The sequence below is a fragment of the Bombyx mandarina genome, chromosome 05 (genome assembly GCF_030267445.1).
Source record: "Bombyx mandarina strain Sakado chromosome 05, ASM3026744v2".
Taxonomy (NCBI): Eukaryota; Metazoa; Arthropoda; class Insecta; order Lepidoptera; family Bombycidae; genus Bombyx; species Bombyx mandarina.
Window position 1 is genome coordinate 5,654,351 of NC_143212.1, and position 26,143 is coordinate 5,680,493.

Here is a 26,143-nt window from a genome sequence, read left to right on the forward strand (position 1 = left end):
TACTGGAGCCCATAGACATCTAGAACGTAAATGCGCCACCCACCTCGAGATACAAGTTCTAAGGTCTCAGTATAGTTACACCCTTCAAACCGAAACGCATTACTGCTTCACAGCAGAAATAGGTGGGGGTGTAGTACCTACCCGTGCGGACTCACAAGAGGTCCTGCCACCAGTAAAATTACTATTACTAATTACGAAGTTCCTTCATATAAAACAGACTGCGTCATTTTTTATTTAAGGTATTAGATTTTAACAGACGTGCATGTGCTAAATCGTATTCAACAACACAACAGGATAATTTTTATCTTTATCATACGAGTATTAGTCCTAATGCGTATTGTGTGCGGCATTTTTTTTTGCTTAGATGGGTGGACGAGCTCACGGTTCATCTAGTGTTAAGTGGTTATCAGAGCCTATATACATTGACAACGAAAATGCCGCCACCCAGCTCGAGGCATGGTTTCTAAGTCTTAGTTTTATAGTGCAATAGCTGCTCCACCCTTCAAAACGAAACGCGTTACTGCTTCACGGCAGAACTAGGCAGGGCGGTGGTATCTATCCGGTACACAAGGCTATTCATTCCTCGTAGAAGATGTTCGTGGACATTTGCTAAGTACGTATTTCAATAAACAGTTTGGTACCCGCTACCGGAATTCGAACTCCGGGACAGTGACATCGCTCGATACGAATGCACTAGGCGTCTTGTCCTTTAGGCCACGACGACTTCGGTCTTGTTCGGTTCAAGTTAGACGTGAGGCCAGGTACTCGTACGATCAGACTTCATTCCTTTTCCTATTCACATACTAATACCTATTCACATATTAAGAATAAACGTTCTATATAAATCGACTCAAGTTAAGTGGGGTTGTAATATACTGCTGAATTGCCGAATAAGTAAATGCGGCATCATTATACCAGCTGTTTTGGGTAGCAAAACAGTATTCATGGGCTTCGCTAATCCCATAACAGCAATTGGCACGGGAATTCGTTTGCTCATATATATAATTTTATTTTGCAAAATAAATAAATAATGTAGTGGCACTAAAATGTCACGAGTGCCTCTTAAAGCATAAGATCACCCTTCGCGTTTAGAAAAAGAGCTCCTACTCGGACGTATTATATGTACATATTATGTAATATCCATTACTTTGGTTTAGAAGATATAAGCGTTTATTCTTCAACGAATATGTCATTCAAAAGCACATTCTATCTTTCTTTCAGCCCACAGACTTGGGCTTCCCCTCCTCCAAAGCTTTCAGCCCACGGACGTTCACTGCTGGACTGAGGCTTCCAAAGAACATTCAAAAGAAGTTGTTTTCGTGAATTCAGATAGGCGGTAAACGTAATCTCAAAGCAATTCGCCTGTCGCTCCCAAACTTAGCTTTTGTAAGCAATCAAACAACTTGAGCTACGTCGAACACCTGCTCGTGTCCACGTCTTTAATTAAAATACTGGTTCTTTGCATTTATGATTGCTTAACATCCAGTTTTGTGTGTGTCCCTTGACAACTAACGTCCCGTGCTCATGTTTTTAATCGTCGGAAATAGGGACTCGTTTTCTTTTGCCTAAACGGCTACGTTATAAATGTGCATCGAACTAATTATTGTTCATAAATTATTATTAACGATTTCCTGTCTCGTTTTGTTAATGATTGTCGAAATGTATTCAGTATTTATTTTTCGGTTTGCACACCCCTAAACAGTTTCTTGCTTATCAAAACTGGACTTTTTGACGGGAACGCGAGGAGTGAAGTTGTGTGATTTGTTTTATTTTGTCTATTTAGTGTTTCTTCAGGTTTAAATGTGTAATAACGGTGGTTTATTAACTGTTTCATATCTGTGAAAGTGCACAAATTTGGGAAAATTAAACAAAGCCACTGAAAAAGTCTCAGTAAATGACCACTATTTTACTAAGATTATAATATTTCATCCCATTTCATCTCATAATTATCATTATATTTAATTTCATCCCAGTTGATTAATGTCTCAAATGAATCATTTTCATTTCATTTCACTCCATACTATCATTTTTCATAAAAATAAGAATATAAATTAAAATAAGACATGACTTAAAGGTCTTAGTTACCAGGTCATAAAATCCCTAAAATCAACTTATCAAAACTCAGTTCTCATTGAGGCTCAAATTAAATTCAGAAAGAGACTTAATTTATTAAGTGAAATAGCATGATGTAAGTAAAACTTAGCTACCGTATTTCTTAGTAAATTATAGAAAACAATATGTTCATTTAACGAAGAAGATAACTCCGAGCGGTATGCACATTCGTTACTTGAGATTTTATATTATTTGACTAATGCTCGATTCGGAATCTCGAATAAATACAACATCTAAGTATTAAGAGTGTTTTCTATCACTGCAATCAAAGTAAAACTACCTGTTCCACATAGAAAAGATTCTATACGCATTCTGAACGACAAAAGCGCCTTCGACAATGCATGTGAATAAATAAACCGCCCACGTCAACTTTAACACAGACCCACGCTTTACAAAACACTTAATACCCATCGCGGGAATAAATCTATAAAAATACAACCCAATAAAAATGTTTGCCTCCACCCGATGTACAACGTATTAAGTGCCGTTAAGCTCAAAGCTCTTTATTACGTTTTAAAGAAATATTCAAAATAAACAGAGCAGAGCGCAAAGCGTTGACACAGTTTTCCTGACGTTGAATTTTAAGGGCGATGCAAAATTTCAAAGAGTTTGAAAAGAAAATTAAGGAGTCGGTGGACGGCGTCGATTTTAAAAGCTCTGCGAAGTCGTTGCATCGCGTAACTTAGTTAGGCACGGCGAGTTACCTCCTTAACGGGCGGCCGGAATATTATAGAAGTAACTCGAATTAATCTTGGAGTTTTTTCTTTGGTTATGCAAAGAAAATTCTCGGCACTAATGAGCTAGATTGTTAGCTCAGACTGACGCACCTTTATACAGGTGCGCCTGTTTTGTTTAACGTTTCTAGCTTCATTTGGGCCTGAACCTCGCTTGAGGATCGTATGAATTCACTTCCAAATTTAATTTTCCAAGTTAAACTTTTCATTTTATCTAATTAACAAGGTTGATGTTTAGATTTCTCCACATCAGATAAGTAGAAATACATTTTTTACTGTGTAAAATTTATATTGAAAGCATGAACTAAAATATTTTAGTATTGTCTGTTTCGAGAAACTTTAAATACTAATATTTTCTCAAAATGTTTGGTTTAATACATAAATTAAATATAAAACTAATGATCTTCTTATACATATATTATTTATCTCGACTTTCATCTACGAATAAAAGTATAATAGAAAATATTTATTTATATTTTTCAGTTTCTATTCCGTGACCGCCATTCCCTCCTGTGGGGCGATTTATACCGTGTTATTGTGTAATAAAGACATAAAGACCGGTGGCCCGTCCCCTACAGTCGCTTATCTAACAGCAATCGATTGGACATCTGTATAACCATACATTATTTTAACTCGATTAATCGCAGGAGAACGGGTGGTCTCCGTAATTTGGACATTATGATTTAAATGAGGCAATTTCAATTTAGTCATGGAATTTGTGGTACGTCACTCGAATTGGCTTATAAATGATCATACAAAATAATTGTTTTCATTGAAATTGCTCGCCAACGTTGGCTTAGTGATGACCCTCAGTACGGTGCTTTGGGAGTCCGATGTTGAGTTGCTGTAGTTATCCTAATTGGAGATATTTGATGACCATGCTCTGGGTCGTAGTACATTATAGTATGATAAGTGTTATCATTCATAAACATGAAAGAGCTAAACCAATCTCTAAATTTTATAGACTTAGAGAACAACTAAAAATTTTATTGTAAATTATACATATTATAGAAACCGTAACCACGCTACACGCCTGTTTAAAATCTCGCCCGCGACGGGCCACTGAGTTCGAACTGCGGCTATGCATCCGATACGTTCCAACCAACTTGTACAGTTCAGTTCATCGCTCCATTTATCCGATGACCGTTGATAGACTCGCTCGTTATTTTAACTCAATACGAACAAAACTCTGAGATAAAATCATCAAATTTATTAACAGCCTTCGAATGACGTTTTACATAACAAAGAGTGAAACGAATAATATCATTCCTATCGCGCGTCCGTATCATTTCCGTCCGTAACAAAATCGTTCGTTTCTCTGTTCTCGTAACTTTCCATTTAACTATAGAGAACGGGTTAAAATAGATGCTGGCCGGTTGCGATACACGGCTCAGATAAATTCCCTTCATTTTTCTTCAAGTCGCGGACCGTCAGCGTATAAATGCTTCCTCTGTCTTTTTTGTGCTCTCAACCGATGGAATTACGGTATTAATCAACCGAAATGAACCTTTTAGCGAAATGTCAAAAGGTTTACGAAGATCTCTTCGGTGATGCGGTCGGTTAGCCGTAATGAAAACAAAAGAATACTCACTGCGTAAGGGCTAAAGATTGTGTAGGGGAAATTATGTGGCAAAAGAAGTGTGAAATGAATGGACACGATGACTCCTTCAAGAACGATTATATTTATTTTCAATTCTATGTTTCAAATAATCACCCTTTATACAAAGCCATTTTTACAATCATCATCACTCTTTTATTGTATTAAATAAATTATTTTACATGGCTTTAGTGCAATCATTCTTAGAATAGACAGGCGTAAGTTATTTGCTTTAGGCACAATCGACTAAAGGTTGAACCAAGACAAGTCGCTTTCTCTGAGATAAGAGTTTCCTCTTTGTTTATCCCACCACATTAATTCGAGACTATTACGTAACCGCTTCGAGAATTGTTAAATTGATTGTAACATAGCCTTTTACTTTTTTATCACAAACTTACCTTACCTTAATCAGCTTTGCCTCGAATGAATGTTAAAAATTAGAGAGAAAGCAATGAAACTTTTTTTATTTCTTATTAGCTGACCCGGCAGACTTCGTAGTGCCTCAATCGATAAATAAAATACCTAAACTTTTGTATAAAATAAACTTAAATCAAACAAAAGGAATCCGTCCGACGGGGGACACATCAAAGGTAAAACAAAATTGTTATTTTTATTTATTATAATTTCCACCATTTTCATATTCATATTATCTTTTAAACCTTCTCTGGACTTCCACAAACAATTCAAGACCAAAATTAGCCAAATCGGTCCAGCCGTTCTCGAGTTTTAGCGAGACTAACGAACAGCAATCCATTTTTATATATATAGATAGGTATAGATATAGATTGCCCGTATACGCAGACGTAAATACGGACCACCTGATGGTGAGTGGTTACCGTCGCTCATGGACGTCAGCAACGCTAGGGGCAGAGCCAAGCCGCTGCATACCGTTTAATACTCTCTACAAGCCTCGCTTGAAAAAGGACATGTCATAGCGCTCGGGAAACACCGTAGAGGGGAGCTCATTCCAAAGCCGGATGGTACGAAGGAAAAGGAAACTCGGGTAAAGTGAAGAGCAGCTCGTAATGGAATCTAAATTTCCTGTTAGAATTGACCAAATATGAACTTGATTCGAATTCCGTCCGGCAACGGATTGTAGTGTTCACTTGGGGCGCTGTCCGGACTAGCGCACAGTCCGGTCACCCGAGCACATATTTCCGCTTGATTAGAGGACGAGCGAATCGCTCAGGACATCTGCGCCATCTGTGTGTCGACCTTTCGGTGCGTTTTGTTTTCGAATTCGGAACGAGTCTCTCCGGATAACTTTTATTGTCGCTTGTCTACTGATGCGGGCGCTTTCTGACTTCCACTCGACACGATCGTTTCGTCTATTTCGTTTTTGAAGCCAATTTTGCTTACGTCTTGATATTTATGATGATGAAATGCTTCTTGACCCGTGCCTTCTTTTGAGAGTTCAGTCAAACGGCAATTAAAAAAGTTAGGTATGTATTATCATATATTTTTTCCGAAACGAAATTTTATATTTCTGTTATTACCTAACGCCGATATTCATGAAAGATGGAAGGAGGGATATTATCAGAGCTAATAAAAATATGACTGTTATAAAAATATTTTTATGGGAATCTAAGGGTTTATTTTATTTATGTGTTGAATGACATCTTAAAATTCTTCAGAGACGATACAACAATTAAAAAAACAAAAATTAAATAAAAAGGATTTAATATTTTAGTACAGGAATATTATGATACTTACTTTACTTTACCGGTAGGACGTCTTGTGAGTCCGCGCGGGTAGGTACCAACCACCCTGGCTATTTCTGCCGTGAAGCAGTAATGCATTTCGGTTTGAAGGGCGGGGCAGCCGTTGTAACTATACATGAGACCTTAGAACTTATATCTCAAGGTGGGCGGCGCATTTATGTTCTAGTTGTCTATGGACTCCAGTAACCCCTTAACACCAGGTTGGCTGTGAGCTCGTCCACCCACCTAAGCAATAAAAAAAGACTTTTTATATTCTTATAACATTTTATTAGGTACTACCTATATAAATTTTCATAAATACTTTACTTGCATCTTTCTATTAAGTTTTCAGATTTAAACTACATTCTATTTTATTTTGTTCAGCATTATACAATATATTCTATAAACATTAAAATTAAATTTAATCATAGACGTACCATTTATTTTAACTACCGACCGCTTACTTTAGTAGCGAGGGACCACCACTACTTACGCTTCTGTTAATAAATTTATCTTTTATTGTTTCAGGATGCTGCTAGACTGACGATTACTTCTCATGTTTCGGATTAAGTCAGCGTTATAACATCAAACTCCCCGCCTTCACTTAGGTAAGCAGCTTTTACGAGTTTCTTATCATAAAAATTGCTAAGTACCAGCCCTATCCTTTTTGTGGGCTGCTTGAAAATACTAAATGTGTAGGTAAAATAAGGTTAGGTAATACAAGCTTGAAGTAAAATTGATGGGTTCCTATGTTTACGAAACAGCGGCTTTATTGTTCGGGCCAAAAGTTTATTATTATATTAAAATAAAGAATCTTTGATCCTGGAAATTATCTTCAAATATTTTCATTATACAGAAGATTTTGGCCAAAAACCATACTAAGTTTGTAATTTTTCACGCATACTCGAATTAAATCGTACAATTGCCAAATTTGAATGCTTAAGTTCAATTTAAATACTAGATGACAAACATAAAAATAACATAGAGAGATATCAAGTATTTTGGCACAAAAGTACCAAAGTTAAAACAATTGACGTAACGTTTATTTCCGACGGTAGCCATTTCTCTTTCGAATCGCGCGGAAAGGGGTAATTTGTATCTTTTTTCAATAAAGCAACACCTGTGGCCCGCCATTTGTGTTGTTTCCCTCTAAGCTTCAACCATTGTAAATGTTAGTCCATTTGTAGCGAGATTGAAAAAAACTCTGTCGTCGTATGTGTTCGTAGTTTAAAGGTTTTTAGCAATTTAGAAGCAGTAGCAATAGTTTGTAACTAACAACAAAAACAGAACGGAAACCGCAAACCGAAAATCGCAATTTGTAATAAGATTATTCCTTGGAATCAGAACGCATGTATGGTTTGGGGGCAGAAATGGTTACATATTTATAATGGGTAACTTCAAATGAACTGGTTGTACTAAATAATGTTCAGCGGCTCTTCAAGCGGATTTTTTTTTTAGAAATCGGTTAGAGAACTAGCCCGTAATAGATACAACCCAATGATTTTCTCGTCGGATTTTAGTGTGTCGCGATTCCGATGCGGTGGTCGATATTGCAAAGCACTGTTCTTTTTTTTTTTTTTTATTGCCTTTGTAGGCAGACGGGCATACGGCCCACCTGATGGTGAGTGGTTACCGTCGCCCATACCGTTCTTGCTAGGGCTAATGTTAGCAAATTTTCTGAGGTAGCCCATGAGATCACCTACTAGTCACCGCGTAGCTGGAATAGCTTCTTAAGTTACCAACTATTTCGTAGGGGAGAAAAAAATACAACAATTTAAAAATCACAGACGCTTAAATTTTTTCCGAAATATTCGCTGGTAATCACAGAATATTGCTAACCCTGACTCTAGTAACAGCAGTGCTTCTCTTAATCTACCACAGAAGATTGTTGTCATAATAATATCGTCCTGCAAGCTGTATTTATATTTCTCTTTAGAACTGCATTTCTTATCATGTCTAAATCTTCTTATGACACTATTAATAAGTTTTTATCGCATAACGCCATTTCAATGTCAGAACCCAATGTTCTGTAAAAGTTTATTGAGCACGATATTTTGTTGGTTCTAGTGATATTATAGTTTCGGATGACAAGAAGTTAAGTGTCGGTTGTACGCACGATCTATTTCTGTTAACTACCTTTATCGTAACGGGTATCATAACACATAAAGTTATCTTACTTTATTCTTGTCTTAAGAGTAGGAGAATCATTCAGGCTTGAGTTGTGTTAAACATTCTTAACTAAGCTTACAAATTACGTTTAAAAAGCATTGTGGATACCGACTTTGTGGTTATATGTATATTTTGTTTGCATAATGGGAATTTCAAATAGTTTTTTATTTGGTACTCAGTGATAAGGACTTCATTAAATCCTACTTCACGACTGAATGTACCAATAAATGCCATTCCTATTTCGGAGTGCAAAACCAAAACAACCAAAAGTCCAATCAACACAAAATAATGTCTCCCAATTTCCCTTGAATGTCCCCAACTTCGTGCTATTGGTCACGGCAAGCGTCTTAACGACACAAAATCACCGCGGAAGCTGTGTTTCTCCCCCAATTTCATTATCATACAAATTTTAGCTGCCCCCTATTACTTAGCGATTTTCCTGATTAAGGGCGAACCTATGCGTTGGCGACAAACCGGAAAATACGGCCAAGGTAATGTTGATTTTCTATTAACACATTGCAGCATACGTTTATAACATGTATGTATGGATGACAAATTTACGCTTTATAAGTATCGCAAAGTATTCTAATTAGTATATGAGATACAGCTGTTTATTGAAATATTGAAACTACTCAGTCGTGCTTTGAAGGTATTTATTATAATTAAATGATGTAATAAACCATGTATGAAAGATGAACAAACACACAAACCAAAAATATTTATTTCATTTCTTTTCTTGACTTTGATTGATCTTGCTGTACCACCTTATTTGAGTACAGCACTTCTTATTGTTCGAAGAAATAGTATAATTTTCTACATTCTAATGAATCCTGAATATATATTATTTATAGCAAAGTGACTTGCTTCGTTGTTCAAGGCGGCCTCTGAATAGGGACATGCGGGTTCTAAATTGACGCTTCGATGGCCGGCCCGACATTATGTTCTTGCATCGACGTGCTTTTGTCAGAGCAATTCAAAGGTGGTTGCCCGTAAGTGGGTCAGAGGGGATTTGCGATCGCCGTATCCAGTTATGTGGACCCCGAAAGCCTCGAGCCATTGTGGCTTGCTCTGCTTTCTACGCGACAGCTATTTTGCCCGTTTTGCATACCGGCTTTGTTGGACGTCGTTGCTAGTCTACAAACGCTGTCAAATAGCTGACGTCTTTCCTTATTTATGGGCTCGAGCTTGTACGTCTTGACAGTTTTAAGTAACAGAAGTTCCGAGAGCAGGGAAACTGTCTAAAGTACGCATCGATGTTCTGCTCTAGACGTAAATCACTCAATGTCGTTCCTTTGCGAACCTATGAGCTTGGACTTGTTGAAAACTTTATTTCATACCGCGAAGGTGTCTTAAGCAGTATCTAAGTTCCCACAAAATGAAAATGAAATTTAGGGTTCCCAAAACTTCAGGCTTTAAGAGGCGATCTTCAAATCAAATGACCGGTGAATAATACAACGGAACACAAACAAAGACTTGTTCGGTTGTAGCCGGTATAAGTGGAAGGTCCTCATTTCGTCAGGCGGATAAGTGTGGCCGTAATCTGTACTAAGGCTCGTGTAAATGCAAATCGTCCCATAAAGTCATCGCTCCCTCCCCACTCGGCGCGCCCGCTCTCTCCTAATGAAGAGCATCTCGGACGTCGAAACCCACGTCCGTCATCTCGGTATACATAGCTTGAGGCAACATTGACTAATTAAATTCACCCCTTAAATTAGTTTGAACATGCATGTGGGAGTCAGTATCTGTGTTTTGATACAAGGTCAGTTCAGTTTCTAAAATAAAAATAGTACATACTTAACGGACTTTAAACACAATAAAATTTTTAGTATAATTTAGCGCTTATAACTACTGATTGTAATGCTACATAAAAATATGTTCCAATATAATTCAAATCTGAGCCGCTTCCATGAATGCTGTTCAAATTTAACTTGGGGTTATCATGGTTATTGGAAATTGATGGTTTATTGTAATCAGTGTTAGGCTCAAACCTGGCTACTATAACTGCCTATTAAGTTAACGACTATCTTCAATTTAATAACTTGGCTGATTTGGGGAACGAATGTTTCGTTATATTACCGTCCCCTGCGTTCTTGTCTTAGATTTTACTGTCAATAGTTTGATGCGGTGAAATATACACGAAAGTCATGAAGTAAACAAAAAAACCGTCGTACTTTTCTGTCATCACTTATTTGTAAGTTTGTATATTTTTAAGGCGAAGGCACTATATATGTACTAAGTTTTATTACATTACTGTGTATTTTATTCTTCTATAGATTCTATATTATCTATTTTACGCTCATTTTAAAGTTTCTGTCTTTTATTTTCATTTAGAAGAATGTCGATAACTTCATTGATTATATGAGTCTATAGATCCCATAATATATAGGTACAGTGTGTGTGTGGTGTCAGACATCTCAAAGATATGAGATTTCAGTTTTCATTGTCATCTAATTGCCGCTGTCTATATTTCACACTGGCAAGTGTTTCACGGCAAAAATAGGCAGCATGGTGTAGATTAGAACATTCGGCAATAAAGCAATCGATGCTTTTAAACATACCTATTATCTTATTCATAATTGTTCCATTTACACCTTATAAAATATAGACGTCAAATAGTATGACTATTATCAATGTATACAATAAAACCACCTCATCAATCTTCAATTACCTATCTCACAATTGTCAATTTCGTGATTTCAGTAGAAAGAAAAAAAACACAAAAATACTTTATTACGAAAGACGATAACAATGGATAACGATTAATAACGACAACTACCTTCGCTTCGTCAACGACAAAACCTCACATTGTCGCTTAATTATCGGATCTCATTACTGTCGATTCCAACGATTACGAGTCACAAAACAAGAACAAAGAACGACGTCGCCTTAAGGCTTCGTAGGTGAAACAATACGTACGCGTGGGGACTCCCTGTTGAATTACAAATACGTATACTTGACGTGAATTCGAATAAGGCGGGACACACGCTCACGACACACTAGTTTTATGTTCCTGTGTATCGGTTTATGTACAGTCGCTTCATAGCGCTTGGCTTTGTTCTCGCATTCTATTGCGATGAATAAACGTCAATAACATTAATTTTTTTTTATCTAAGCTTGTGTGACGTGTCTTTATATTGTGATCTTTTTTGAATGAGTTCATTTCAACATAATGAATTATTTTTTTTCGTGAAAATTTGTTTTTATTACGTGTTGTTTGCATTAACTTTATTTGAGAATTATGGTATTATATCGATTTTACGCCAATACATAAAGCCAATTACTTTACCTTAATTAACAAATGGCCGTTATAAATTAATACAGCATAGGAAATTAACTGTTGAAACACAAAAAAAAGGGGTCCTTAATACGAACAAAATGACGTACCTACCCATCGTTGTTTTTAAAAGCCAATTTAAATCAAAACTACCGAACTGTTTTGAATGTTTTGATCAATTACACGAAATGAATCCGTGATGGTTTTTACAGTTGGTATTATAAGGGTCGATTTACTGAGATCGTGTCGAATAGTTTAACTGTTGTGTTGGTACACTAGGAAAATAATCAAGGCTTTAGCGCTATATCCAAGGGCGCTGAAGCGTAACGGTGAGAATATTTCGAATCTACATAATACAGAACGGAGCGCTTTGTGGCTTTTTGTACCGCAAGATTAGATTAATTTACAAAAAAAAAAAACAAAGTCTCGTCCGATATTGCTTTCGAATGAACGTATTCATTTTGGTTATTTGATATTGAATCTGGAAACTAGAAATTGAATTGGCTTACGCAGCTGGGTATTTTCACTCGTGCCATCCCAACTCTGCCAAAAAGTCTATTAGTCTTCTAATATTACCATCGACTTTATGAATCCATCCACGATGAACTGGAGCTCGATTCAGTCAGTTAGTAAGTATCTGCAGTCGGCATCGCTGCGCCATTTTGAGAAGGCGGCACGACATGAGAACCCTCTCATCGTAGCCGCTGGAAACTACATACCCGACCCAGTAGACCGAATGGTAAACCGTCGACGTCGCCCAAAGCACGTCATTACGGATCCTCCTGATCCATTAACGGTGTTTTTAGGCACCACAAGCACCGGGCACCGTCCTCGTCGAACCCGTCGCTTGCAACGAAGGGCTCGACGAGCGAACTAACCCATGGACACAGCCCACTGAGTTTCTCGCCGGATCTTCTAAGTGGGTCGCGTTTCCGATCCGGTGGTAGATTCTGCGAAGCACTGCTCTTGCTAGGGTCAGTGTTAGCAACTCTCCGGTTGAGCCCCGCGAGCTCACCTACAAACGTTAGGGCGAAGCTGAAATAGCCTTTCAAGGCTATCAGCACAGGTAGGGAAAAAAAAAAAATGAATCCACGGTATTTTGCTCGGTAGCCTATAACTCAATCACAACCTACTAGGACTGAAGCTTGCCTCAAGTCTCGATAGTAAATTGAAATTTGACAAGTAATAATAAACATTTTAAATTGGGTTTAAACATTTTTATCCATACCTAACGATCTCTAGTATGGTCCAATAATCAATAATTTTAGTACACTAGAGTATTATGATAGTTCACTGCGCTAATGAGAGAGAGTTCAAATAATGGTCTCTATTTGTCGTCGCTATTAAAATTATTAGGAAATGTTTGCGAAAAATAGTCCGCAGAAAAGTTGAATACACTATTTGGTTACAAATTTTATCTTAGAGATATACGAATCACTGTATAAGGAGACTAAATGTAAGGATGTGTAAGTTACTACTGTTAGTAAATTACCAATCCAGCCAAAATTCGTCTAATGAAAGGAATGAGGAAATTTTGTGTCATCTATATCTATACTAATATTATAAAGAGGAAAGATTTGTTTGTTTGTTTGTTTCGAATAGGCTCCGAAACTACTGGACCGATTTGAAAAATTCTTTTTCCATTAGAAGCCGACATTGTCCCTGATGAACATAGGCTACTTTTCTTAATTTTTTTTTATTTTATTTTTTTGGTTTCATGTGTGTTTTAATGTTTCCGAAGCGAAGCGAGGGCGGGTCGCTAGTAATTAAAATAAAATGGCATAATCTCCCGTTTCCGTGTAGTTCACTTTGGTATTATTTTCGTAGGCAGATAAAACAATGACGTTCTTGACAGTAAACAGGCAATAGCAGAGCATATCTAATCCAATACCTATACAGAGCCTATAGACGTATTGGTTCAAGTAACTATCACTCGAGATGTCTATTCTAGTATTTTTGAGGCATCGAATTCATGAAGTACATGTGTTTCAGTGTTTCTGTTATTTTCATCCATTTCCTGAAACGCATCATGCGCCACCTCCGTACATCGATATTTCAAGCTTACCTTCAACCCCCTTAAGTACCAACAACTATGCAAAGCTTAGTGTATTTTGATATAAACGCAGAATATGCAACGATCAAGCTACAAATTTACAATACTTATAATGTATACTACTCAATTTTCAACAGTAGTAGTAGTAGTAGTAGTAGTAGTAGTAGTGGTGGTAGTTTTTTTTTATTGCTAAGATAGGTGGACGAGCTCACAGCCCACCTGGTGTTAAGTGGTTACTGGAGCCCATAGACATCTACAACGTAAATGCGTCACCCACTTTGAGATAAAGGTTCTAAGGTTTCAAGTATAGTTAGTAGTAGTAGTAGTAGGAGTAGTAGCAGTAGTAGTGCCCTGCTGCTACATAGGGCCCTCACAAGTTGTCTCCACTTCACCTTGTCTTGCGTTGGTTCCGTAACATCGCTCAGGTCGGGCCGGCAGTCCTCATCTCGCTCTCCACGGTGCGTTACTTACTAACATACATACATACTTTAATACTCAAAAGTCAAACGCTATTAAATTCTCATCAGTAAATGATTCATATCGATCAATTTGAGTCTCATAAGCACCCAAGCGCCGCGGTTTCACGCTCCATAGAGCCAAGTCGGTGTACGTTTAAAAAATATTTAGTTACGTGAGACCGAACTTGATATTCGATATAGTTCGATAATAGTCTGAACCGATTGTCGGATAACGGGCTCGGACGGCCACTGTGGTAGATCAAAACCCCGAAATGTCCGTGGGATCGTACTCAAAAATATTTTATAGACTATTTTGACATATTATACCACCATTTCATGGGAACAACATTTCGATTTCACACGTGTCTGATAGCTTAAAAACTTAACTACCGGTACGCACGTTACCTTGTTAGGCCGCGACGACAGAAATCCAATTTTATGTAATGTTATTATAAAGGTTTTGTTTATTGAAATTGCACTTTCGGTGCAGACATTAAGGCGCATTAACAGCTCGTATTTATTTAGTGAAACTCGATTATTGCTTTCGAATCGTGTGGAATTTAATGCGTATAATAATGAATTTAACGAAATTCGATGTAGTTAGTTTACCGTTTAATTACATTCGAAGCATGTGGCGACAAGTTTTCGATTCGATTTGTAATTTATTCTCTTAGGTGAAAAGCTATTTGACTTGAAATAAATGATGTTTTAAATTTAATTATTTACGTCATTATAACATACACGAAACAAAAGTTTATACATAGATTAGTTATGATTATAAAATGAAAAACAGAATTTTTGTAATTCTTGAATGTTAATGCTATTAATAGTTCGTGAGGATAAATCACGAATATACATCATGCTGTTTTTGGTGCTTTACTTTTTTATTTATTACATAGATGAGTGAACGAGGTCCCTATGTGAATGCCGTTACCTTCGTTGGGTCTTGAGGTTAAGTCTAGTTTAATGACTGTATCTTCTTGTATCAGGATGATATAACCTACCCTTGCAAACTCACAAAACACCCGTGGTACCACGAGCAAAACTAACGTTACGCTGTAACAAATTTAAAATTTTTGAATATTCACATGTTTTTATTTTTGAAATGCAAAAACTCTGTACAATAGTACGAAATGCGTAAAACATTTTTGCATATCCATTTATTTCAGTACCTAGGTAAAATTCATATCTATGTACACAATAATCGGTTCGTATCGATACATTCTTTATTTTCTGAGCAGTTATTGAAGCTCAATAAAGTAACGTGCAAGCCAAGCAGTTAAGTGCGAATGTTATTAGGCCCAGTTGTCAATGTAGGACTGCAGTAATCCGATGCATTTGCATAATGCGACATTCAACTACCTTGCCATAATGCTCTATAAACATTTGACTAACAGCCATAAATCAGGATCTCTCACGATTTGCCTAGTGGCTTTCATTTGAAAATAAATTGTTTGTATCATTGTTCAGGATATACTGTGCTATTGCTGGATTAGAAAATTGATCTGGGTTATCAACTCATAACACATATTAATGTGACCGGAAGTGGGCTTTTTTGTGGCGGATGAGAAAGATCATAACGATATTGGATTAACCAGGACGGTTCAGGTAGAACACATTCCCACTGGAAATAAGTAACTATGAAGTCCAATAGCTTTTTTTTTATATTGCTTAGGTGAGTGGACGAGCTCACAGCTCACCTGGTGTTAAGTGGTTACTGGAGCCCATAGACATCTACGACGTAAATGCGCCATCCACCTTGAGATATCAATTCTAAGATCTCAGTATAGTTACAACGGCTGCCCCGCCCTTCAAACCGAAACGCATTACTGCTTCACGGCAGAAATAGGCAGGGTGGTGGTACCTGCTCGCGCGGACCCATAAGAGGTCCTACCACCAGTAAAGTTGGTGAGAGGCCACCGGAGCATCAATCGAAATCCGTCGCGGCGCTTAAACTTAGATAAACTTATTGTGTCTTATACAGGCAGGAGAACTTATAACCTATCTGTTTTTAACGCCGGAGCGTACAAAAAATCTTTAACCACCACAAAAGTATTGCGGGTTAATGTCATCCCTAAATTTAGATTACGCATTCGTTCTATGGTATTGAGTAAAAAATATTTGCACAAGCAATCAGCTAAGAAGTTTATTACCTGTAATTGCTCAAGATTGTTGAGATTGGCCTCGTATAAAAACTGGTAGATGTAGGTGGTCTCTCCATATCTAGCATCGAAGCAGAAATGCTAGCTAGAAACATTTCTGGAATGAGAACGAGCCAACGGGTTCTTTCGTTAACGGATTTCGAAGATTCTTTACTCAAAATAAATCAAAATCACTAAATTATTTCACTTTTGACTTATTTATTATAGATTATTCGATGTCCGAGCTTATTATTATAGATATTTCGTTGGTGTTTCACACATTTTTTGTAGTTTAGATAGGTGGACGAGGTCACAGCCCACTTGGTGGCTCCGACAGCTTTTTACTGGTGGTAGGACCTCTTGTGAGTCCGCACGGGTAAGTACTACCACCCTGCCTATTTCTGCCGCGAAGCAGTAATGCGTTTCGGTTTGAAGGGTGGGGCAGCCGTTGTTACTATACTGAGACCTTAGAACTTATATCTCAAGGTGTGTGGCGCATTTGCATTGTAGATGTCTATGGACTCCAGTAACCACTTAACACCAAGTGGGCTGTGAGCTTGTCCACCCATCTACGCAATAAAAAAAAAGCATCACTATGAAGTGCCACCTTGAGATATTAGTTTCAAGTCTCCGTTTTTACTATAAGATTCTCTATAGGGAACTAGTCGGAACTAGTCGATATGTGAATATGAATGTATGTTCCCTTTAAGGTTAAATGGAACATACATTCATGCACACATCGACTTTTATAATTATCGATTTATGAAAGAAAATAAAACCCAAGCAACAAGCAACAAGAAAACAAAATTCAAAAGCAAGTTTAACCCCGCAAGTTTTATTCCAGGAAAGCAGAGGTTTACAAAGCTTCCTAAAAAATGTATAACAAAAATATGTTTATTTCTGAACGCCGATTCAAAAGAATAAGGAAAATCGATATTCAATGAATTTAAAAGCTTGTTTAAAAAAGGCTTTCGCCTAGGTACATCGTGACCTTTTATTTTCCTAGTCCTTCTAATTAATGTCCGTTGATCAAAAACGGTCCTCTTTCCGTTGCATTCGCAATCAAAGCGACTGAAGGAAAATCTAATGAATGTACTCGACTTTATTTTCCAAACAAACACGGGTTTCAATCTTCGATATTGTAAAATTTCAATTCAACAAGTGTAAAACGAGGTCAGAGATTCATTGACCTCGCTCTTTTTGTTGAATAAATGCTTTTTAATTTTAAAAAGATCAAAGATATATTTTCATTTTTAAAATACTAGTAATAGCGGTAAATTTAATTTAAGGGTATTTTGTTGAAAAAGAAAGGTAAAAGAAAAACAATGGTGGTAGGACCTATTTTCAAACTTTAAGTCTAAGGGTTGGTTCTTGTAAAATACAATCGAGCCTTGGCCTCTACTTTCCGAGTTTTTTTTATGATTGAGAGATTACTGGTGGCCCAGAGGCTTTTCCAGTTTCACAAGGACAGGTGGGCGAGCAAGGGCTCAGCCAGAAGGGGCAGGATTTACTAACCGATCGGAATCGCGCCCCGCTGACAAGATCCGGCGAGAAACTCAACGGGTTGATGCTTAGGTTAAGTTGCACGTCGAACTCTTTGCCGAATTCGACGAGTACGGTTACCGGGGTCTCTACTCCTAGTATTAGAGCGGAAGGCGTCTAATGCAAGGGTTATTGGATCTTCTGGATCCTGCGTAATCAGGACTCGGGGAGTAGTCAGCGACGGCAACGATAAGGCCATGGATTACCATGACGCATTGCCTCATCGAAGTAACGTTCCCACGCGGACTTCATGTATTTTCTAATCGATTCGAAGTCTAAGTCGTCGTGGAAGTCGACGTTCCTCACGGACCACGGGGCTCCGACTGCTAACCTGCAAAAACGAGATTGTTTGGATTGGAGGGTGTCTATGTGTGTGCGGGTCGCGTAAGCAAACACCACACTCGCGTAATTCAGGACAGGCCTTATGCAAGCTTTGTAAAGTGTCACCTTTTTTTTTTATTGACCTTGTAGGCAGAGTGGTTACCGTCGCCCATGGATTTCAGCAATGCCAGGGGCAGAGCCAAGCCGCTGCCTACATACCTTGTTCCGAAGGGACATTTTACTCGGCTTACAGATCATGGGATAGAGTCTGCCAAGAATAAACACGGTACGGTCGCGGACTGATTTTATATGTGGGCGGAATGTCATGGATGCATCCAGGGTAACACCCAAGTACTTGACCTTCCTAGCCCAGGGTATGGTTGGCCGAAGAAGGTGATCAGGGGAGTTTCCGATTCAGTGACGGCATTCACGTTGTGATATCTATTGGCTCTAGTAATCGTAAAACTATATGAGCCGAATGCTTGTATACCCCCATAGAACATCAAAAAGTTTTTACCATTTCACATGATTAAAGATGCACAAACTACATAAATGAATACTTTTCAAAATGAATATAAAAACTATACATTTTTTCATAGATGTTTCCATGAAAAACTTTTCAAACACCCTCGTTGAAGTTCTAGGATATAATAAGAAAAAGCTAATTATTTAAATAAGGCTACAAAGTCTAATTAAGTAGGTGTTCAAAATTCCCGAGCACGATGCAAAAATTTAATCAAAATAAATTTAGGACGAGCACAAAATACGGTCCAGTGTAAACCTTTGCCTCGTGGTAATATTTTGAGGATAATTTGGCAGCTTCGTTGTTCATAAACGCTTAGATTTTGACCTGCTCTGATGCAGTATATGAGTAAAAATCGTATTTATGGATGGTGATATCGGAGCGTCATGGCATGTCCTTCTTCAAAAAACATTTGAAAATAACCAATGACTTGAAATTATTTAGTATTTGGGTAACATTCTATTTGTCCTTTACCATAACTTATCCACGATATCCATTATTCACGATGACCACTCACTATCAGGTCAGACGCTCGCTCATGTTTCTACAAAGACAAGAAAATAAAAGTCTACCTGTTTACCATTTTTTACAATAAAAAGTCGCCTTCGAATTTTCACTGTAAATAAACCCATTGAATCCGTCTTATCGTTACACTAACACAACCATTTCCGAGGCGTAGATCCCGTAAAAATCCCGGATTGAATGCGCTTTTGCTCAAACCAATGGTTAGTTTGAAGTGAAATCCTCCCATTCATTCGTTCATAAAATGCATTACCGCCTAGCCCTACGGTCTCGACTAACGTAGAATAAGTTAACCGAGAACCGTACACTCCAATATAGGAAACCGGTGACTGAGGATTTTGCTTCAGGTTGCGTTTGCAGACTTGATAGTAATCCGGCTTTCGTGCAGCTTTGTTTAGCACTCCGTATGGTGGCGAAAGCAAAACGTTCGCCTTGCACACACAGCGAAAATGAATTCCTTATTTCGTTCAGAATATATATTTTGATCTTTAAGATAGTAATTGTAGATTTCGACTTTATATTTTACGGTGAATTTAATTCAATTTGGTTGTTTGGTTTAGTTCTAGTTGGAATCTAATTCAAGCTCAAAGCTGCAGTTGCTGTTTAAAACATAAGCAAAAAGCACCAACCGCCTGACATAAACCATAAACGAGAAATTAAAATAGCACATATAGTACCGTGAAGCAGTAATGCGTTTCGGTTTGAAGGGTGGGGCAGCCGTTGTAACTATACTTGAGACCTTAGAACTTATATCTCAAGGTGGGTGGCGCATTTACGTTGTTGATGTCTATGGGCTCCATCCAGTAACCACTTGACACCAGGTGGGCTGTGAGCTCGTCCACCCATCTAAGCAATAAAAAAAAATGTAGTACATATTTACCTAAGATATACGAAATTGTCTTCAGTTAGAATTTAATTTCCTTAAAATGTTCTTTTTCATAATCATAATATAACAAACATCCTGGTGGAATCTCAGTACCGGAATAGACAGTTTCCCGTAAAGCTTTTAGAAATAAGATCTCACAAACGTACATTGATGTGGTCACAGTAATAATTCTGGCTTTGTTCATATAAACAAAACAAGTAAATGTTAGTAATAACTTCCATTCTCCTTATTGGCAATCCTCCCATGCGAGCTCGGATTTTTATCCGTCCGGCTAACGCTTTTATATGCCTCAATGAAGACAACATATGAGCACATCTAATTTATTTCATGGGCATCGTTTATTTAGTTACTGGAAACAGAGGAACTTGCGATACCGAGGGATAGCGGATTTATTTCTTGACTCGTTTCCCTAAAACCCACTTCGCTTAATAACCCTAAAAGAGGCCAGATATCTCACACGGAATCCTCGGGATTTTCGCCAATGCTCGGTCGGCGCGATCGCGTTCCAATGGGCTTGGAGTGTCGATAGCGTCTACCCATCGTCTCAACGAGCTATTTCATTATTCAGCTTCGGCGCGTCCATTGAAGACGGCGCGATAGCATTGACTAATTTTGCAATAAGCTGTAGACGAACGTCGCAGCGTGCCTTGATTTCGGTTCGAATAATTTTCCTGTCTTCGAATTTTTTTATTTTTTTTTTATCGCATAGATGGGTGGACGAGCTTACAGCCCACCTGGTGTTAAGTGGTTACTGGAGCACATAGACATCTACAACGTAAATGGGCCACCCATCCTGAGATAAAGTTCTAGGGTCTCAATTATAGTTACAACGTCTGCCCTACCCTTCAAACCGAAACGCATTACTGCTTTACGGCAGAAATAGGCAATGTCAACAATAAAGAAAGCGTTTTCATTCGATTTTTGTAAAGCAAACGTTAAACACGTTCACCCCAAATTTAACCCGCCGAATACTACGCAAACGGTAACTTTTAAATTTATTATAGACTCAATTTCTCAAAGGAAAAGTTTTAATAACACTCAAACAATTCATAGGTACCGGTTGCTGAGTTTTTCTCGTCGCGGCTAAAGTCAAAGTTTTGCAACGTGCCACAAACCGTACGCCGCGTACAAATTAAGTACTGTAGTCGTTAATGCGGATGTGAACTTAAATTGTAACCGTCTTCAAATATTTTTTATGATTAATCAGTTCTTTACGAGTTATTCGGACGCTTCCTTTTTTACGAGTAGCAAAGGCGATGAAGTTTGTTTGTAAAGTCAAACCACATTTAATATGAAAAAAAAAGAATGCAGCTAAACCTTTCAGTATCTCTGTTTTATTTATAACTAGAATATTGATGTTTATATTTATATTATGACCGTCTGTATATATGTATTTTCCACGAAAGCACGAAGTTACGATTCCTTTTGGAAGTAACTATCTTTTGGGTAAATTCGCGATTAAAGGGCCTATCTTAATTGTTTTGTTGTCATTCGTAAATTTATTTGTTCGTATTTTTTTGCGTTTGTTCATGAAATTTCTTGAGTAGGCTTATGATATAGTACCACTAACATACACTATAGTGCGTGAGTTGTCTCAAAATATATGTAAATTTCTTGTGCACAGAAGTAAATAAAACATTGTTATCACAAGTACTGAGGCTTTGTTTTTTATTGCTTAGATGGGTGGACGAGCTGACAGTCTACCTGGTGTTAAGTGGTTACTTGAGCCCATAGACATCTACAACGTAAATGCGCCACCCACCTTGAGATATAAGTTCTAAAGTCTCAAGTATACATTGGCTATCTCACCTTTCAAACTGAAACGCATTACTGCTTCACGGCTGAAATAGGCAGGGTGGTGGTACCTACCCGCACAGACTCACAAGAGGTCCTACCACCAGTAATTACGCAAATTATAATTTTGCGGCGTTTGATTTTTATTACACGATGTTATTCCTTCACCGTGGAAGTCAATCGCGAACCTTTGTTGAGTAACGTATTTCATTAGAAAAATATGTACCCGCCTGGGATTGGAACACCGGTGCATCGCTCAAGACGAATGCACCGCACCCCTAGGTCACGACGACTTCAAAATTATTCCAGTAACTTATTTCCAGTAACACTGTTTTTTTTTTCAATATGTAAGTACTTAATTATGAACACAATTTCTAAAAAAACCTTTGGAGTTTATTTGTTAACCTAAATTCGTTTGCCATTCAACCGAAACCTTGCCCGTTTGGGTAGAGCCAATTCTAATCCACATTGAATGAAAGTCAAAGTGAGAGCGAGTTGGTGTTCGCTAAAAGCCCTTTGGCGAGGCAGCGATGCAGCGATGATGCGTGCAGCGGCCGGCGCGCCTCGCTATTATAGCCAAGTGGCAAGTTTTGTGCTCGGCTCATGGACGATTCATCGCCACCTCTCGTTAGGGCGCGCGCCTGAATGCCGCCTTAGCACTCCTCATTATTGCGTTTATAAAGGCTTTCATACAGAAGACTGATTCACTAAGGCTCGTTGTGTTGCTGTAAAAGAAAATGGGATTGTGTAGACGTTTTGTTTGGGGATTTTTTTTCTTTAGTCGAAACTGTACGATGCTCGAGCTATTTCATAGTAATAAATTATTTAGCGTAACAACCTAATTTCTATCTTTTTTTGGAACGAAGTTCCTTATGGGATGATGCGGAGGAGTACTCTAACTGGGAAAAAACGTCCGTAACGTAAGATTTTTATTTGTAATGCACACAGTGTACGACTTAACTTTGTAATAACGTACAAAAAATAACATATTTTTTTATCATGCATTGACCACGATCTCAGAGCGTTCGTTTGCGAAATACACAAACTCTTATGCAAACAACCGTGAATGAAGTGTACCACAATAAGTTCGCACGTTGCCGAATGACCGTGGGTTGTTGCGAAACCTCCAGTTTTATTTTCTTTATACCTCGAATAGAACTTAAAATTAATATTCTTGTAATAAGTAACTTCGTTCCGATCCGGTGTCCCACGATGACACCACACATCTTTTTGTTAAAATAATCAAATCACAAGAAGCAATAATATATTTAAAATACATGTTTTTTGCAAGTATGTAGTTAGTGTATTAGTATAGTATAGTGTATTAGTTTTTGCCTAAGAAACGATAATTTAAAAGAATAAACTCAAGTGTTTGTTCCTGGATTGTTTAGCAAACATTATTTGCATGCGAGACTGAGCGAGCAACTTGTTGGAGTAATATCGCCGTTCATAAACTAATAAATCTGGCTTTGAACGTTCGAAAGTCCCATAGTCCTCTAACCGGGCTTTGATTGTAAAATCAATAGAGGGAGCGCTTGCTACTACCGAAAGGTGCGGTTGTTAGATTAAATTTAGGTTAACACATTCATGGTCCGATAAGGGTATTTTATTTGTGACGTTTAAATTTGAATTTGGACAACGACTAATATTAGGGCGTGAGTATGGTGAGCTTATACGGGCAGAGTAGGGGTACCCTGCCTATTTCGGCCGCGATGCAGCCACGTATTTTGTTTGAGGTTTGGAGGGACCATAAGCTTGTTTGGAAATTTCAAACTCGTCGTTTAAAGAATGGGTATTATGGTAATCCGAAATATGTTTTTCGTATCCGGGTCGTATACCTATACAAAATGCCTTTTCATTTTTACGTTTTTAATTTAAATAAAGCCGTCATTTCTTTTTACTAAACTAAACGTAAATTACATTTAGCATTTCCTTGCTAGTAACGGATTCGTAATTTAAAATTCTAAACTTGCTCACATTGTCTCAAGTGGTAATGTTAAAATGAAAGCTTCTCGGAACGAGGAAGACGCTAAAACGAGACTTGAAACTTTAAATCAGCGACGTTTTCTACCCGAGATCAAATAAAAGTTTACTAAAAGTTTTAATCACCTTCCATAGCGGATTATTATTCATAAAATAATGGGTATTAAGAAAAATATTAGGTAGAAAATAAAGATGTGTACATACAGACGAGTACATAGGTTAAAACATCCGCAGACGATATAAAAATATTAGCAGTAGATCAAGAATTTTGAGAAGATAAGGACAGGTTATTTATTCTCTTATAAGAATTATACTGTTTCTTATTATTTTCTCTCCTTAGGTCTATTGTTTACTGGTAGTAAAATGTACTATGTAGAGGGTTTGGGGTGTGCTTGTCTGGCTGATGGGTGAATGTCCATTTATGCCTTCTGGCCAAGTAGATATGCGCCTGCCCTTTAGGCCTAAGCAACTATTATACATTAAAATTGAAATTAAAACTTTTCAATCAGTAACGTTAATCATTTATAATCACAATGCATTATGACGTCATACGAGGCCACTCGGCGTGTATTAGTTTATGTCCTATGTTTGATTTGCCGCTTATTAAGTCCCAAATAATGCCGCTGGTAATGAAGTTAGCTGTTATAAAAATAATTGGACAAATAAAAAAATAAAAACGAGCTGTCCACAGCAGCACGTAATAGGGGAACCTTTCTGTGGTTTATCAGCCGGTGTGACGGTCACGATTTAATCTTGAAATATTTTAATCTAAATTTTGATTAAACTTCTTTGTGCTTTATCTCCGATTTAAAGTAAAAAGGCGTTCGTGTCTGTGGACGTTTACCGTGAAGTTGCGAATTTACAATCGAATCAACTAGTCGCTTCGCTCGGTTTTTGTCCTGTCTAAGATGTAGACGGGCACTCGGTACGTTCTCCGCCGGCCAAGTTTTCTCATTATGCCCGTTAACACCGCCTTTTAGACTATACCTTATAGCCGTCAACGAGGAACATGTATTCTCGACCAATCCCATATAACTGAAACTCACGAAACAATTTTCTCGTTTTACGTCGTCCACTTTACTGGTGGTAGGACCTTTTGTGAGTCCGCGCGGGTAGGTACCACCACCCTGCCTATTTCTGCCCTGAAGCAGTAATGCGTTTCGGTTTGAAGGGTGGGGCAGCCATTTTAACTATACTTGAGACCTTAGAACTTATATCTCAAGATGGGTGGCGCATTGACGTCGTAGATGTCTATGGGCTCTAGTAACCGCTTAACACCGGTTGGTCTGTGAGCTCGTCCGCCCATACAAGCATTTAAAAAAAAACGTAGATTTCCATAGTCTTCGTTGTAGTAGTAAAATATTTTAAGAGTAAGAATACATTTAAGCTCGGCTTAAGAAAGGTCGTAAATGCGGACTGAGATAATACTGTATTGGGGCGAGAGGGAGGAAGTGGTAAGCGGACTTTTACACTGGTTTTATTGTGTCGCCCCTCGTGAAGTGTCATTTGTGTTAGTAACGTCTTAACTTGTATTAACAGCTGGGTAGCTGAGACCTCGATGAGAGCGATCGCCTCTGTTGACTTTGAGTTGCTTGTGTCAAACTTTAGTCAATAAACTACCAGTAAATCTTTAGATGCGTTGGTAAAAGTGTTGGTGTAGTCGTCGTGGCCTAACGGATAAGACGTCCGGTGCATTCGTGTTGAAGCAATGCACCGGTGTTCGAATCCCACAGGCGGGTACCAATTTTTCGAATGAAATACGTATTCAACAAATGTTCACGATTGACTTCCACGGTGAAGGAATAACATCGTGTAATAAAAATGAAACCCGCAAAATTATAATTTGCGTAATTACTGGTGGTAGGACCTCTTGTGAGTCCGCGCGGGTGTGTACTACCACCCTGCCTATTTCTGCCGTGAAGCAGTAATGCGTTTCGGTTTGAAGGGTGGGGCAGCCGTTGTAACTATACTTGAGACCTTAGAACTTGTATCTCAAGGTGGGTGGTTACGTTGTGGATGTCTATGGGCTCCAGTAACCACTTAACACCAGGTGGGCTGTGAGCTCGTCCACCCAACTAAGAAATAAAAAAAATTAAAAAAATCACGAATCAGCGAACACAGCTTTGTATTTATTATAGATAGCGACCCGCCCTCGCTTCGCTTCGGAAACATTAAAACACACATGAAAACAAAAATAAAAAATAAAATTTAAAAAAGTAGTCTATGTTCATCAGGGACAATGTCGGCTTCTAATGGAAAAATAATTTTTCAAATCGGTCCAGTAGTTTCGGAGCCTATTCGAAACAAACAAACAAACAAATCTTTCCTCTTTAT

The 26,143-nt window shown here is 38.0% G+C and overlaps 1 protein-coding gene across 1 annotated transcript in view; it reads left to right on the plus strand.

The window, feature by feature from the left end:
- Positions 1-26,143, plus strand: part of LOC114250115 (uncharacterized) — an 85,116-nt gene that overhangs the window by 53,332 nt on the left and 5,641 nt on the right. Inside the window, exon 2 of the mRNA XM_028183851.2 lies at positions 6,672-6,751. The gene's annotated coding sequence lies outside the window, so the exon portion shown is untranslated. The remainder of the gene's footprint in view (positions 1-6,671; positions 6,752-26,143) is intronic.